Raw genomic sequence first — 15,856 nt, 5'->3', positions numbered from 1 at the left:
TGTGATGTCCAGGCCAGTACAAGTATTTTGTGGAAAAAGAAAGCACTTTCTACTACACAACATACTGAGAATGTAGTACGGGGGTTTAATCAGTTGCATCTAACAATGAAGCCCTACCCACCCCCACTTCTCCCTAGCATCCATCTCCATCCCGCTATGGTTGAGTTTCTGTCTGTACAGTTACCAATGCTATCTGGGGTAAGCAAAGAGTAGGCACAGGTATAGATACCTCAAAGCAGTCTAACTTGCTTGGGGAGCAACTCGGTTCAATGTCTTTTTCAACCCTTAAATAAAAAGTCTTGAGCAGCAGTTTGTCTTGTCCACATCCATCATTCTCTGTCCTTGTATGCAGGCTAAGGCTTGCATTTACCTATGCTTGATTGCATTGCAGTTCAGGGTGTATAAACAGTCCAGGACAGGTCCCCACCCTAACAGTGCTGTTTCTTTCTTTGCTGTGGCTGGAGTGTCAGCCTTGAGGGTCATGATTCATGGAGCAGACTCACTGGCCAGGGCAACATGCTTACACCAATCTTCATCACTAGTGGCCTGTATGCTGGCTGCACATTGATGAGTGGAGATAGAAATTGTTGCCTCCTCTCCACATAATGGTGACTTTGCAGCAGTTGTGTCCTCTGGGCCAGTATTGACTTCCTGCTTAGGTGATGATGCAGCTTTCGTTTTCTCCGCTGGCCATGGCACTACCAAGATCTCAAGCCTGTAGGGGACTGCGGAGCAATACATGAATCTTCGCTCTGGTGCAATTATGATACAGATCACTCAGGAACTGTACAATAGAAATGAGAGGACACCTTTGCCTCAAGCTCACTCCTGGCTCGCTCACTTTGTCAGACACCCTCTCTCAGGAGGCAGCAAGGTCTCTAAGCCAATTGTTCCAGCAGATAGTGCAGATTTCAGGTGATGTTCCCTCACCCCTGTGGGACTAGCTGTCAGGCAGACACCAACCCTGGTTACACAGCTGATCTTTGGGCCCACTCCAGAGTGCTACCATCCTTAGTCAAGAAGAACTTGGGATGGGAACAAAGTTGGGTGACTTGGATTGCACTTTTATATACATGTTCCAGACAGCTGATGTGGATCCACTGTCTCAAACTTTGGAAGGTTGTCTCTCAAGTGTTATTCCCAGGCTGCTTTGTAGACACAGCCTTTGTGTAAAGTGATGCCTCTCACCACAGGTCGCAAGGGGACTGACTTCAGCCATGAGTACCTAAACTGGAAATGTGAGTTTTCTCCATCTGGCTGTTACCAGCTTTCCTAAAGCATTAGTCCTAGACAGACAAAAAAGGTCAGACCTGGCATAGAAGCTTCCTAACCTTGAACAACAGATTCTGCAGTCCCAGCCTTCCCCCCAATGATCTACCAAATGCCCTTGCCCAAGAAGAACTAACCAGCAAACTCTTGCTAACAAGGTCCTCATTGAATTTTGAAAATTAGCCCTGTCTCCATACGATAGCAGAGAGTGGGCTCTATAGACCTACATGCAAGCAAAGAAATTGGGGACTCATCCCCTAGTTTTGTAGTAAAAGGTAACCACTAGTTGGGTTGATATGGGTGCCTCACAGCTCTGGCCCCTGTGCCACTGCATCTGCTGGAGGATGGACACCCCTGCCTCACGTTAGTGTCCGGGTCTCCACCCTTACGTCAGAAGGCAGGTAATAAACTTTATCTTTTTGGGGAGGCTGCTCTCAACCTCCATCTTACGCCATGCTAAACCTATGGGGGATCCAAGATGGATCCCACTGGCCCCAGTACTCGGGCTCATGAAACACACCTACTAGCATACATTTGCTACACATGCAAGCTTCTGTTTTTCACATAACATTAGAACTTTACACAAGCAGTGCCAGTAAACTGCACTCTCACTGACAAAGAGAAAAAGGTCTAGTCACACTATAAATTAACAAAATGTGTTATGCTGGTGTTGCAAGGTCATCCTGTGCCCTGGGCACCGCCCAACATTTTGATGACTGGTACTGGTGGTGATTGACTCTGGCTGACCCTGGGCTCTGCCTAACCAGGCCCTGGGCCGGTGCTATGCTGAAAGACACTTAGAATGCAGTGAAAACACCTACATACACTAGGATACACTGTGGGTTGGGGTACCCCTGTCATTGGCATGACCTACCTGATCGGGCCCTAGTATATAATAGGGAGGGGGATTGAAACTACCTATAAGTCCCTAGTATGTAATAGGGCATGGCAGTTTAGAGGCCAGCAGTCCTTTTCTGCACTTGCATGTGTGCACTGCTGACCCCGAGGTCAGTGTAAAAGTAGCCCTGTGTTGCAGGACTGCTTTTACAATGTGGATTATGCCCAAACTCGACTTTGGTGTTTTGGGCACTTAAAAATGGATAACCTACAATGCCTGGGCATATAAGGTAACCCCAGGGTTTTCACTAGGTGTTCCAGGGGTTAGAACCAGGTATCTATAAGGAGGATCCTTATAAAAAAAAAGGTTTTTACATGCCCTGGGGTAAGGGAAATTGCACATTTCACTCCCCACATTGTGATAAAGTGCTGCATAAACTCGACTTTGGTGCTAGGAGCACTGTGGAGGGAGGATCAGCAAAATCTCTAAATATTCAGAACCCCTAAAGTCTCCCCTAAGTATATCAGGGGTGGGGGTCCTGTAGATATAGGCAGAGTACTTATAAAATATGTTTTTATAAGCCCTGGTGCTGGAGAAATGGCACACTTCCCATTGCAAATCCCCTGCCACATAGGTTAACATGGCAGAATGTTATTAACTAATAACCCTTGATAGGAGAAGGCTAAAAGTACCATTCAAAGACTTCCCAAAATAGTATTAATAAACTCAACAATATGATATTGTTGAATTTCTCCTAAAATGTACATACAAGAAGTTAGAAGACTTTCTTGTTTGTAAGTCCAGATTCAGCCTTCGAGGGGCCTGTCCTGATTGGTCAGAGTTAAGACGATTAGCCAGGCTTCTTCGAAGAGGTGCTAAAGAGCCCCGGGGGTGAAGGCAGTGTTCTGTTACACAGGAATGCCCGAGCAGGGGGAAGAGTCATAAACAATGGACTTCAAGTAAAGGGGAAGACACAAGTGTCATTTACAACTTTACTCTTATGAACCCCAGCCATATGCTATGCTTAAGGAAGGAATGAGCAGATGCAAAGGGGTGAGACTATGGAGATTAGCCATCCTAGGGGTGTGTTTAGCCAGCTATTCTCTACCTGCTGAAAATTCTGCCAATATGAATTTGGAAGAATAGACAATCTGCAGGAAGTGGTCAGACCTTGGGGTGGTACTCTACACCACATTGGACAGGAGTGACCTCCTGCTTGACCCAGAGAACTTGGAATAAGTATCTGAGAGGGGCAGAGCTTCTCAGATCTGCTGCTTGAAAGTTAAGAGAATAATAAGGGTCTACGCTGAAGATTTTGATGTGCATTCACCAGGCCTGCACTCTGAAGATTGCGCCTTTTGCACCATCTGAAACTACAACCCTGTTGATCAAACCTTCTTCAAAATCACTAAAGAGTGGACTCCTTTCAAACTACACGTTAACAGAGCTCACCTGGACCATCACCAGAAAGAATCTCCAGCCTGGAGTACTACCAGTGGATTTGCAAGGGTTTTGTCCAAGTGGATTGTGGGAATTTAAGTTTCACACTTTCAAGGACCCTCCTGGAGATTCCAGAACCTTGGATTGTGTGTTGGATACTTTGGGACCCGCAAGAAGAACTTCAGGAAGGAGTTCTTAGAGGATCCAGCCTGTGGAGGGGGCTGCATGAGACTGGTGAGAGATTCTCCAGAACAATGGCTAAATGTGAATGTGTCCCTGTCAGAGACAACGAAATGACCAAAAGGGGCACTGTTGGGTTAGCACTAGAAAGTGACTAATCTTTAAAAATTCATATCTCTGGTTCCCTACAGTGTATTTTTTTCTTTATGGTGCAATTTAAAAGTTAAACATATTTCCTATTTTTATAAATTAGTGTTGGATTTTTATTTTGTATTGTGTCCTAATTATTTACTGAATTGGTGTTTTTGAATGTTTTACATACTTTGAAGTTAAGTCTACCTACTTGTAGCCAAGCTACCAAGGGTTGAGCATGGGAATAATTTTCTAAGACCTATTCTGAGCCCTATAATATGTCAGTGGCATTATTGCCAGTAGTAAATGCATATCTGCCACTACTAATAATCCACTTTCCAACAGGTTGCACCATTGCTTAATGTAACCTAGGTGTGACCAAGGACAGAAGGCCATAGTCTGATAAGAGGGCAACCTTTTTCTGCCTCTCCAGTTCACAAAACAGTTCCTGTACCCTGAATTATCTGGGACAAGCCTCAGCCTCTCTGCACATGTTAGGTTAACCTGATTGCAGGGCTAAAAGTCTGGATACCTTTTTCAGATGCCGTGAGGCACCGGGTAAGGGTACATGCTCATTTGCCATGCAAGGGACATTCCCATCCCAACAAGGTTATGAGGTTCTCTCCCACCCAATGATTTTTGGGGGGGCATTTTAATATATACTGAGTCAATAGACTGTGATCAAATCCAGCAGGAATTAAATACAATTTAGGGTCATGAGGTGTGTGGGGGAGAGGGGGTTCAAGAGTTCTGCATGTACAAATTTTTGATTACATAATTGTACATTGAGTATTTCATGATGTGTTGTTGCTAGTGTTGATGGGATTTGAAGGAGGCTTCATAGGATGAGGTAGGGTGTTGCATTATGAAAGAACATGGGACAGTTAGTGACAGATGACACATGCTTAAAACACATTTGTTTATAAACAGCAACTAAAACTGCGTGGGGGCCAATTTACCAAAACATTTATAAGCACAGAAAATAGTGATGAAGGAGTACCTTACAGCATGCTCTTATATTCCTTTCTGAATGGATGAATACGTCCAATGTGCTACTAGTAAAAATGTAAAGAGGACAAAGTCTTGTTCATTTTATTTGTATCGATTGCGTATAAATATTCCCTGAAAAATCGCATTTTAGATGTTTTGGGCCACTGTAAAATGTACTACACGAGTACTACTTTACGTTGTCAATAGACCACAATATATTCAAAGATGTTAAAAGAAGATCGAGTTTAGCACCTATGAATGTGGTGCACATCATAGCCTGGTCCATATATGGTACTTGGATGTTAAAGTATATTAACCCTCCTCAGAAGTTCTGATCCTGCTGAATTATATTTTATTATATCAGTAATGCTGAGAGTTTCTGGTATTGGTCCTTTGTGGAAATATCCTCACCGTGAAGTCCTGATACTGCCAGTTTAAAAGCACAGCAACCATGCTGGAAAGTTCTGATACTGCTCTATTACATGTAGAGCATATTTTCTGAAAAATTGTACCCTGTCCCCTTTAGATTACAGTTATTGCAGTTGCACTGCTGTGGGGTGTTGGCTGAGCCCCACTAAAAATAGCGCAGTCTTGCTGAGACATTCTGAAACAGTCCTATTGAACATGGGATTACTGTTCATAAGAGCTGAAGCTATCACTCTTGGGAAGAGGTGTGGTGCAGCGGCCAGGGCGACTGACTCCAGAATCTAAGGATCACGGTTCGATCCCCGGCGCCGGCGGCAGATTAGCCCAGCACCATGTGACTCTGGGCAATAGCTTGCTTAATCTTCCCGACGGCCCCAGCGCTTAGAGACCCTTACGGGTGATTGTTCGCGCTTTACAAATGTGGATTATTAAGGTATGGCTGTGAAATGCAGGTACTTCACGAGCTTCAATTAATACAGAATGCTAGTGGGTATAAGGTTCTGGGACTATCTGATGCATGTATGTGGTATGTATGTATGTGGTATTTCTTCAGCACAAACCTAGCCATAATGTATCTAAGCGATGAGGGAACATATCACTTTAGCTTCAATTTCTTTACATTGGCTACCAGTCAAACAACCATTTGCTTTCAAGTGCATGTCCTTTTCCCATAAGGCCCTTAGAAACCAAAGGCATTTCCCACTTTCAACTTGTTTCAAGTGGTAAAGCCAGCTTCAACCACTAAGATCGATGGAGCCATCTGTGTTCCAAATCAAAAATGCTTAATGCGTTATGATAGGTGGAAGGTCCTTCATTGTATCAGCGGTGGTCCACTGGATTTATTTCCCTTTGTCTATTCCTAAAAATAGAACTTGATGATCCACTCTATTGTGCAAATGATATGTTCTGCTAGTAATATTTCTTAATTTATGACGTAATGCAAGAGTAAACTGCTCGCACGATGCTGCAAAATGACCGTTCCTTCTTTCCAATATATTGTGCCTGCGAGATCTCACCCCCCCCCCCACACACACACACGGTTCAGTTATGAGCCTGTTGATTACTACTCTCTCGATTATGGATTTGCCAAAACGTATTTCATTTCCTACCACCCTGTATTAATCCCATCTTGTAGGACTTTATCCTAGCAGCCTGTGCATGTGAACATAAGCACATATACCAATGCCTTTGAGGGCATTTGCCCTTTGAAGTAAAATCATGTGATTTTAGAAGCCCATGCAGTGAGCCAAGCGCCATCTGATCACACAGCTGACACGGGAGCCGAGAGTTTGAGCTATTGGCATTGTAAATAACAATGCCTTTTATTTGTGTTTTGAAAACCTGCAAGCGGTGCCAGACACAATTAATGCCAGCCTTGCTTCTCATAAGCAACAACTGTAAGTGTAAAGTACGTGTTTACACACTGCTTGAAGGTTTCCAAAACACAAATAAAAGGCACTGTCATTTACAATGCCAATAGCTCAAACTCTTGCAAATGTGAGACCTATTTCATTGCAAACGCTTTTTGATACTACAGCCTTCAGTGGCCACATAGGGGCCATTTGGGTCCTAGTGGGCTGCTTAGATGGCCTCAGCTATGCCTGCAGCTGCGATTCTGCCATATTTAAAGTGTTCTACCATTTGTCATTGGGAATTTTCGCCAAAAGGCTGCAGCCTACACAGCGGGTGCAATTTCTGTGAAAATCTGAATATCGACCAGCCCACAATATCATGGTGGTATTCAAGGCTGATGGACTTTGCCTTTTTTTCTTAACCCCCACTAAATCGGGATTTTGTTCCAGAAATCAAAAACGACAGTGCACATGAAAACTTCCTGTGTGTTGGGACAATTTGTATTTTTTCTACTGGAGACCAGCTGGCAGCTGTAGGGCAAATGGGACACTAACTAGGGGGTTTTCTCAGGCTACATGCTCAAAACCTAAGTGCCTCGATACCATCACACTAAGATCATCGCATATGCTGATGATACCCAGCTTCTCTTTACATGGAGTAAAAATGATTCATCCCCTGCTCGAGCTCGAGCTAGAGCTTGCCTTGCGGCAGTTTTCCAATGGCTCCTCTCTGCACAGCTTAAGTGCAATGAGGACAAGTCAGAAATCCTCGTGTATGGGACTTTTCCTTCTCAGTTTAGGGACTCACTCTGGCCGGCTGACTATCCACTGCCCAACTCCGTGGGTCAGCCTGTCAAATACTGGTTCAATGAAGATCTCCGGTTCACCACACAGATTAAGAAGCTAGCGGGGCAATGCTTTGGCACCCTCAGGTCACTTAGGAAATTTCTCCCCCTTCTACCTAGGGCCACCAAGGAAATGTTTACCTGCGCACTGATCCTTTTGCGCATTGATTACACTAATGCCCTGTAAATTGGGCTACCTGGGTACCAGCTGAGGAACTGCAGGTAGTACAGAACGTTGCAGCAAGGTCTTTACTTAACATTCTAGGAAGATCTAGCATAAAGCAACACCTGCACGATCTTCACTGGCTTTCCGTGGCTGAAAGGGTTAAATTTAAAGCCCTTACCCTGGCACATGCAGCCCTGTACCGATCTGGCCCGGTATACCTTAGGAAACGGTTCAAGTTTTATGTGCCCCTGAAACAGCTGCACTCAGCAGCGCAACTCCAGGCAGTTATTCCATGCTTCCGCCTTACGAGAATGGGTGGTAGCTCCCTGGCTTACAAGGCAGCGGTGGCCTGGAACTCACTACCCCTAGATCTTTGCAGCATCCAGGATCCAAAGCTTTTCAGGAAACGGCTGAAAACGCTGCTTTTTGTTTAAATTATCCGTTGACCCTCAGCTCCCATTAAAGGTATCATGCCAGGACTCTCTTGAGTAGCCGTGCGCGCTATAAATGCCAATAACATAACATCACGGGTGACAAGTGGAGCTTTGCAGATCTACTGATTGATTGATTCTCCACCTTTACCTGAAGAGAGGAAACTGTGATTATGGATTAATATGGTGTTTGTCAGTTTAACTGTCACTGCCACACCCTAAATGACAACTCCTGCTGTGTTCTAGGCAGGGGTGTGCAAATTTGCAAAGATTTTCTTGTTGGGAACTTGCCGACGTCCTGGGGAATACTATTATTACAAAATGTAGTTTGCAAAGTTTCTGCTTGTGGCTTGTCATATTAAGATCAGGTTATTTGACCATCTTTTGAGCTGATGTAAATAAAAGAAAAGCAGTATCCTTCCAGATTAACAACTTTGAGGAAAACGGCATTAAAGTAAACTTTGAGAAAATGGCACCTCCATTTTCAGCAGAAGGGGAAACTCTGATGCTCCAGGGACAGTAGCGGCTCGTGGAGGGAGTTCGGTGGGAGCAGTGAGGCGGGGCGGGGGAGTGCCAGGGTGGGGAAATGTAAACACCGGAATATGGATGAACGGAGGTAAGTACACATTTAAATTAATAAAACAAATTCCTTTGCGCGCGCTGCATCGCATTTTGTGATGCAGTGCGCGCAACGAAATTCACTGCCCCACCGAACTCCCTCCACGAGTCGCTACTGTCCAAGGAAGTCATAAGGGAAGGCCTGGTGTTAGGTGTAATATAAGTACGTTATCAGGCGAGATCAATAGAACTTGATATAAGTTTCCCCCTTAAATTGGGAAATAAGATCCAGGTTTTGGGGGTTACTGCAACAAAAAATGCATGTGCCAGCATTTACCTGATATTTTCACCCCTTAAGTATTGGTGATGCAGATTGGGGTGTACAAAATCTCCCTACTTCCACGGATAGAGTAATTTCACAGTTACACGCACATACACTCACCATACACTAGGGCCCATTTCACTAACATACACTCAAATACTCTACCAGCATTGAACCTGTGGAAAGAAAACTCCTAAACTCCTGAACCCCACATCTACACCGAGGTCGATAAGACCTAGCTATTGCAATTGTCATAATCTAAACAATCTATACATCAATAATCAAATAGAGTACTCAATAATTGACAAGAAATAATCACCAACACCGTATTTAAAAATATGATTCTTTATCTAAATTAGTCAAAAGAAATTAATCAGAATAAATCATTTTTTTCTCATAATTACCTATTCTAGCTAAATGTCAGAATGGGTCATCAGGACAAGTCTCTCAGTAGAAATCTCCCAAGTCACCGTCCTCACAGCATCGATCCTCACCAACGCAGGTTTGGAAAGAAGTGGCAAAAGGCAGCAAAAGCCCTCTCTAGACTAACAATATTTATAGAGAAACTTACAATAGTTTAGAAACATAAAATGTTCTACATATCCGCCGAACCGCTGAGCAGAGCGAGAAGGAAAGGATGTAGCATCGCTACATTTTGAAAAATCTCCGCTCAGAAAAAGTCACAAAAATAAAAAGACAGAACAGGAACTAAATCTTAAAATGTTTCTTCTCAACTTCCACACATTTCCTCTGGTGAGCTCAGAGTTTAGAGTCTTTCTTTAAAGCTCCTTTGTTTTCCAAGGCTGCCAAGGCTGCTGTCCCAATGCATCTGGAAACATGCCCAGATCTGCTGCTGTCCTCACGGAAAGTTTTAACCAGGCAAGGACTGTGGACAGATGACTCGCGTCCATATTCAGCAAGGCCTTTTCCATCACAAATTCTCACTCGAAACCAGGCTTCAAAAGTCAGCCATCTTTTAGTAGGCCACAATAGGCCACAATAGACCATCTTAATTAAAAGAGACAAAACAACGTTACCACAGCATAGTGATTAAACAGTGTTAACCCCACTAATACCCTTATGTGTATGCAATTATCTAGCTTTAGCAACACAAAAAAGCATTAATTCAAAAGCGTTTCGTGCTTAAAAATAAACAGCACTCAGCAACGTTTATTTAATAAAACATGCACATTGTCAATAGCAACACGTAAGCGTTCCCTCGTGTCGGTTTTCTCTTGTTAATACATACATATTGATTAATAAAAACATTTACACAACACAAATAATTAATGATTAAAAATTAGTAATTTTATTTTTACCACGTTTAGACAACTGAAGCTTCAAAACCCGATGAATTTTCAACAGAAAACTCTGCTCCAGCAATCCCCCCTTTGGTGATTTTTGTCACCAAATAATCCACAAAAAAATATTTAGTGAAATTTAGTCCCATTTTAGGAGAAATTTGAAATGTCTTTTTCCTCCTTACACAACACTACACACCAGACACTCTTTCATCATCCCTCTTTGTTTCTAAGTAGACACTCTCCCTCAATTCTTCTAATTCAATTTCTTGTGGTTCTCTTTTCAACCTTTTATTTCTCTTTTCATTGTTTCTTTTAATTAACTTCTTTTTCCCTCCCCTGTTTTTACAACACAAACACACTAATCTCAATATCAATAAAGCAACAATTATACAAGTTAAAGGAAACAATATCTTACCTATAATAGTACTACCTATTTTTGCAATAAAACTCTTAACAGCTATCACCTTATTAGCTATTTTAGACCAGATACTTTCAGCTTCAACTGGTACTAATTCTTCATGCAAATCAGTAATATTTTTGATATAGACCTTCAGGTCTTTGCTTTCGTCAGGAATGTAAGTGCAACAATGTTGAACTTTCAGCATTCCACAGACTCCACCCTCCTTGGCTAAAAGAATATCAAGGGCAAGTCGATTTTGCATTGACATGGCACGTACGGCAATCAACTCCGTATTTACCAAAAGAAACCCTCCAGCGGTATTTGTCGACAAGCGATCCACCACTGTTGACAGTTTCCGAATCCCATGAGCATTTAAAGAAATTCCCACTGCTGGAATTAAAGCTCCAAAAATGTCACCTACTATTTCAGACCAAGTTTCTCTCTTAAAACGCATTAGTAAATTAATATGTTCTACATCTTCTATTCTATCTATATGAAAGATCTTTGGAAAGACCAGGCCCACATAACACGTGCCATACCAATGGTCAGGCAACTTGTAATAAGCCTTGTTCCCACAAACATAATACACTCCTGGGAAAATTGTATCTTCTCCACCTCTGAAACCCCATCCTGTCGCAATGAAGTATGTATCATGACATTCACTAGTCCCAACAAAGTATGTATCATATTGAGACTTCCTTCTTGTAATGCACAGCTTACCCTTCTGTGGTGCATCTAGAGCTAAAGTTGGACTAGCCCCATTTCTCAATTCTTTTCCCATTTCAATGTCCCAAATTGTCTCACTCACTTTATATTTCCCTGCTTTCTCATGCATGCTCAATCTCCTTTCTTCTACCATATTTAGGAAAGCTTTCTCCTCTTCTTTCAGACTGCAAGTTAAATTATTCTTAAAAATGTAATCTAATGTTAATTCTTCTTTCTCAATAAAAATCTCACCAAAAATGTTAGCTTCTTTAGCTAGATTCAGCTCTTTGTTCATTGGCAAGTGCCCAAAAATACTATCTTTGTTAGACATCTTATAATCTATTTTCCCTAACAAATAAAAAACACTACTTAATACACTACAAGAAATCCCATACGTAGCTGGTAAATGGTGATAAGTAACACCCTCTGAAACTGATACAGGCAACTGCATACAGACATAGCACTCCCTAACTTCCATTGTCTTCACATATTCGTATAACAGCTTTGAAAAAACATTACTAGAAAAATCATTAATTGACCTATCTTTATGTACGTAAGTATTACTAATTCTAGTCGGAACGACTTTTTGTGAACTCTTCTCTGCAAAAGTCACATTCTCAGTGTGTATTCCTAAAGTGTCTAATGTAACCCTAAAGGTAACTAATAAAGCTAAAACACCCCATAATAGCATTAATAATCCAGTACAGCAGCAGCACATTCTACACCATTTTCTTAAGAAGGCACATCTACTTTGATTATTGTCTGTGTTAGCCATTTTACTACTTTGACCGTGTCTTTTGACTTAGCCTCTTCTACTCCACTACTTGAGACTCTAAAATTCTGGATTACTTCAAACAATCAATTCAGCTTCTTCTTCTTTTCACTTTCTCCAAGTGATTTCTTTTGTTCACTCAATTTGGATATTCATCATTTTTCACTCCAACTTCTTCGACATCAAATTGTATTAGATCTCCAACAATATTATCCTCAGTATCCGACTTTTCATCAATGTCAGTCAAGATTACTTTCAGGATTTCACCTGTATCTTCCTCAACCACTTCTCGTACGGTCTCCTCTGGATTTCTTTGACTTTCTGTCTCTTCACCTTCAGACAGTGCCACGTACGTCCATTCCGGCGACCTATACTTCTGGTTAGGTTTTCTTATCCTCTTGATCCCTTCTGGTTCTTGTTCTTTTGACTCTTTTCTCTTTTCACCTTTTACTGGATTCTGACTCGATACTTCATTCACTTGTTCAGCTTTCAAAGTATTTGCTCTTATCAGTCTGTATCTCAGCCTCTTTATTCTGTTGTTAGGCCAAAGATCTCCTCTCACAACCTTTTTCGATCTTGTTTCTGTATTATTTCTCTCTCCAATCCAAGTTCTCTTTCTCAGAACTCGACCCTCTGATTTCTCATTCTCACTTTCATCCGATCCTGTTTCAGGTGCCTCTTGTTTTTCAGCAGTTCTCTTTCGCTCCACAGTCTTTTTCAACACTGTTTGAGACTTCCCTATTTCTGTCCCTCCTCGGGTCTCCGACACGCAATCTTCTTGCTGTCTACTTGTCCCTTTACCTAGCTTATCAGGAATGTTCCCTACACCTCCTCGGGGTTCTTCCGCAATCTGTCCCTCTCTATCTTCTTCTGACCCTGCTTCTTCAGGTATAATCTCAAGTGGTTCTTCAATCTCCTCCTCTTCTGATTCAGGAGTAGTCTCTGTGGAATCGCTCTTTTCTTTTTTCTTCACTGCTTTTCGGAATTTCAGGCTCTTTCACAGAATCTGATCTTTTTCCCAAGACTTTCAATGGTTCTCTTGAAGACTTCTCTGACTCTTTTACTGGTTCTGTTTCTTCATCATCACTGGAATCTGATTCTTCAAAATACTCTCTACCAGTTCCGTCTTTCGGGTTTGGAACTCTCAGAGTATGACTCGCATGCACCCAGTTTTTCACACCAGCACACTTTACTGCAGTTGTCGTAGTCAAAATGACTTGTCTCGGCCTTCCCCACCTTGGAACCAAGCAATTTCTTCTTCTGTGCACCTTAATCCTCACCCAGTCCCCTGGACTCAGATCAGGAGCTTGCTTCTTCTCAAGTGTGGTAGCTTCTTCTCCAACCTGGTGAAACACAGAATGAACTGCGTCAGCCAGGCCTTTACAGTAATCCAAAATCATGTCATCAGTTATTGTCATCAACTTATTTGCAGGTACATATGCATGTCGCATTGCACGTCCCATTATGATTTCATGCGGACTTAAACCAGTAGTTCTATCTGGAGTAGATCTGATAGTCATCAGCACTAGAGGCAAAACATCGGGCCATTTCATGCCAGTGGCTAAACACATTTTACCAATCCTGTTTTTGATTGTGCCATTAATCTGCTCAACCACACCAGAAGCCTCTGGTCTGTATGCACAATGTAGCTTCTGCTGTATGCTTAATGCTTCACAAATCAAACTCATGAGTTCATTATAGAAGTGTCCACCTCTATCAGACTCAATCGTTACTGGAAACCCGTACCTAGGAATCAACTCTCTTAACAGTAACTTTGCCACTGTTATTCCATCATTCCTCCTAGTCGGATAGGCCTCCACCCATCTTGAAAACAAGCAGACTACCACTAGAACATACCTCAGTCTGTTCACTTGGGGCATTTCAATGAAATCAATCTGTATTCTTGTAAAAGGACCTCCTTCTCTGCCTATTGTTCCCAGACTCACCACTGTCTTTTTCCCAGTGTTAAATTGCTGGCAAATCAAACACCTCTGACAAATACTCTCTGCAATTGTCCTGAACTTTGCATTGTACCAGGTCTGCTTAAACGACCTGATCATCGCATCCCTTCCCAAATGTCCCTGTCCATGATACATTCTTGCCATTGACGACAGCATGGAGTTTGGCATTACTGGTCTGCCATCTCTATAGACCCAGACATGGTCTGTTTCTCTTGGGGCACAACCTGCCTTAATCCAGTCTTTCTTCTCTTCCTTTCCTGTCTCATCCTGCAACTGTTTCACTTCATCCCATGTCTCTAAGACATTAGTAAACATCACAGAACAAAAAGACATTTCACCTTCTCGTTCCCGATTAATGGACTGGTTGTTTTTCGCGCAATACTGCGCAATGTCATTTGCGTATCTATTGCCAACTGTCACAAAATCCTTTCCTTGTCCATGCGCAGCACACTTCACAACTGCTAAATCTTTAGGCAACTGTATCGCTTCAAGTAATTTCCCAATCATTTCAGCATTCTTTATTGGAGTCCCACTCGACGTCAAGAAACCTCTTTGTAGCCAAAGTTGGCCAAAATCATGCACAACTCCAAATCCATACTGACTATCAGTCATCACAGTCGTCCTCAAATCCTTCCCAATTTTGCAAGCTTTTGTCAATGCCACTAATTCCGCAACTTGTGCAGATTTCACTCCTTTCAATGGTGATGCTTCCATAACCTCTGAAACCTTGCACACTGCATATGCTGCACACAGCACACCCTCATCATTCCTCAAGCATGATCCATCCACAAACAACACATGATCACTCTCATGCAAGGGAAGATCCCTTATGTATGGTCTCGGTTTTGTACAGTATTCAAGCACATCCAAACAATTGTGATCATCTTCTGTTTTCACACCCACATTTTCAATATCCGGCAACAATGTAGCTGGATTCACATTCACACATCTTTCAAGAGTCACATTTGATGCTTCCAGAATCACTTTCTCATATTTAGTCAGCCGACTATGTGACATGTACTGGGTTCTGCTTCTTGTCAAAAGAATTGCCACATTATGAGGTACGAATACCCTTACAGGATATCCCATTATGATCCCCTCACTCTGTTCCAGGCTTCTGCATGTTGCAGCCACAGATTTCAAACAACCTGGTAAACCTACAGCTACAGGGTCAAGTGTCGATGAGAAGTACGCAATAGGCCTCCTCAGCTGTCCATGCTTCTGAATTAACACTGAAAGTGCACATCCATTCCTCTCACTACAGTACAACTCAAACTCCTTTTCGTAGTCTGGCATACCCAAAGCTGGGGCTTCACACATTCTGCTCTTCAGCTCTTCGAATGCTGCCATTTGTTCCCCATCTAGTTCCAATGGGTCTGACATCTCACTTTTTGTCAGCTTAATCAGTGGCTTTGCTATCAGAGAAAAATTAATTATCCACTGACGACAATAACCCACCATACCCAGGAACATTCTCACTTCCCTCTGGGTCTTTGGAGCTTTCATTCCCCTGATGATTTTGATCCTGTCATCAGTCACCTTTCTCAGACCTTTTTCAATATTGTGTCCAAGATAATGCACCTCTTTCTTACAGAATTGCAATTTGGCTGGAGATACCTTTAACCCTCCATCTGCCAGATGATTCAGTAAAGCTATGGTATCCACTTCACAAGCTTCACGCGTCTTTGATGCCACAAGCAGGTCATCAATATACTGCACTAGTACTGAGTTTTCAGGCATGATCAAACTCTCCAATGACTTTTTC

This window comes from Triturus cristatus, chromosome 12 (assembly GCF_964204655.1).
Source record: "Triturus cristatus chromosome 12, aTriCri1.1, whole genome shotgun sequence".
In the NCBI taxonomy this organism is placed as follows: Eukaryota; Metazoa; Chordata; class Amphibia; order Caudata; family Salamandridae; genus Triturus; species Triturus cristatus.
The sequence above is the reverse complement of the archived record's forward strand: the minus strand, read 5'-3'. Positions refer to the sequence as shown.